Source organism: Octopus sinensis, linkage group LG7 (genome assembly GCF_006345805.1).
Source record: "Octopus sinensis linkage group LG7, ASM634580v1, whole genome shotgun sequence".
Classification (NCBI taxonomy): Eukaryota; Metazoa; Mollusca; class Cephalopoda; order Octopoda; family Octopodidae; genus Octopus; species Octopus sinensis.
The window spans coordinates 109,646,740-109,648,787 of NC_043003.1; the positions used below are offsets into that span (position 1 = coordinate 109,646,740).

Sequence of the window (2,048 nt, forward strand, 5' to 3'; positions counted from 1 at the left end):
CCTTTCTTCTCCTACCTACGTATTCCTCATTTCTCGACTATCTTACTCTGTTTCTTCCAACCACCCACCACCCACCCTTTACCTCTCCATTGGCTCGCAGAAGGAACCTCCTCATGTTACCGTCTGCCTATAAAAGGATTGCCGAGTTAGTCAGAGACAACACCTTCCCCCCCTTACATCTTCAACCCTCCACCTCACAAATCTCACGACCAAACGCAAACGTTACCCATCAGCGTTCTCTGCAACTAGAAGAGGGAGAAGGAGAAGTAGATGATAAAAAGAAGACGAGGGAAGGAAGAAGAAATAGAAGCTGAAGAAGAAGAAGAAGTAAAAAAAAAAACAGAACGGGATAGCAGTATTTTTGTAAATAGGGGAATACAGGTTATCTTTCAAAATAAAAACTAAATTCTAAATTAAGTTATTTAAATATATATTTCACTACTTTAAAATATCAAATAAAATTCTATTTAAAATTCTTTAAGCAAAATTATCCGGAGGCAAACGAAAATATCTTAAAAAAGTATTTTCCTACTGAAATAGTTTGGAATTCCTGGCCTTGTCTATAGTTGTTGCGTTGAAATATTTCTAAGGATAGTGTCTTTTCCACCCCTCGTGTGAGAATAGTAACTTATAAATAAACTTTTCATGCCAGGTTTTTGATGGTCTCTGTACTGTTTTAATAATATCATCATTCCTACGGAGTGCCTCTTCTTTGAACATTCCAGTTGCTGATCTCTGGTCGCCATTTTTTGTTTCGATCTAAAGGTAAGGAAACTAAAGCGAAAACCCCACCTAAAACTTTACTATAACAGCACCCATATTACTATAAAACTGTCAAAGCTTTCTAATTTTTGTCTATATTGATTTCTATTACCTTTTCAATAAGATTTTTTCCTTTTGATTATATATTTCACCTGTTGTGTGTGTGTGTGTGTGTGTTTATATATATATATATATATATATATATATAATAATATATATATAATATATATATATGCATATATATATATATATACATATATGCATATATATATATATATATACATATATGCATATATAATATATATATATATATATATATATATATATATATATATATATGCATATATATACATATATATATATATATATATATATATATATATGCATATATATATATACATACATATATACATATATATATACATACATACATATATATATATATATTATACATATATATATATATACACGCGTGCACACACATTTTTAAAATATTGATGATAATGGTGATTTTTATTTCTTTTTAAGAATAATGATAACAATAATATTAATACTAATGATGATGGTTTCTTTATTTTCCTTATTGCATATAATAATATTGCTTTTAGCTCTCCATGGTCGATAATCTACTAACCTTCCCTGTCACACAATTTTCGAGCCTTGTGCCTATAGTAGAAAGAAGAAGAATAATGATAATTATTCAGGTGGCGAGCTGACAGATTGATAAACGCGATGGGCAAAATACTTTGCGGCATTTCTGACTTTTTACTGTGTGGGTCCAAATCCCACCGCGGTCAACTTTGCTTGTTATCCTTACAGGTCGATAAAATAAATTCACCGAAATTTTAAACCTATCGCCTATAGTAGAAAGAATTATCATTATTAGATAAGTAATATGATGGAAATTGCAGAACGATGGTCTGAATATCTTAAATTATATAGTTTCGTCACGCATCGATTTAGTTTGAATTCCCACTTTTATCAGAGGCTCAGATTAAAAAAACAAAAGAAACAAAACAAGAAAAGACCTGTTGTTCAGTGCAGCCGATTCCTTCAAATACATTCTGGAAAAATCTTCTGCATTATAATTATTTTATGCAAGGAGGGAAGCTATAGGTGGTTGTTCGAACTATTAGAAATTGAAGTTAAATCTCAATGAAACAACCCCAGGCTTATGCAATACCTGAAAAAACGGACATTGCATAATGCAGTCACTTAGTTATACAAAAAGGTGATGAAGTCACACCTGGAATGTCTTTGATCATAGAACTACTCGATCAGGTTTG

At 31.0% G+C, this 2,048-nt stretch overlaps 1 protein-coding gene across 49 annotated transcripts in view; it reads left to right on the plus strand.

Annotated features, from left to right (window-relative positions):
- The first annotated feature begins 620 nt into the window (after positions 1 to 620).
- LOC115213834 (troponin T, skeletal muscle) overlaps positions 621 to 2,048 on the plus strand; it is an 89,902-nt gene continuing 88,474 nt past the window's right edge. For 28 of the 49 annotated variants that reach the window (XM_029782736.2, XM_029782741.2, XM_036505113.1 and 25 more), the window contains exon 1: positions 622 to 765. The gene's annotated coding sequence lies outside the window, so the exon portion shown is untranslated. Of the gene's footprint in view, positions 766 to 2,048 lie in introns of all 49 variants that reach the window. The other 21 variants (XM_029782745.2, XM_029782750.2, XM_029782751.2 and 18 more) reach the window with 3 other exon arrangements.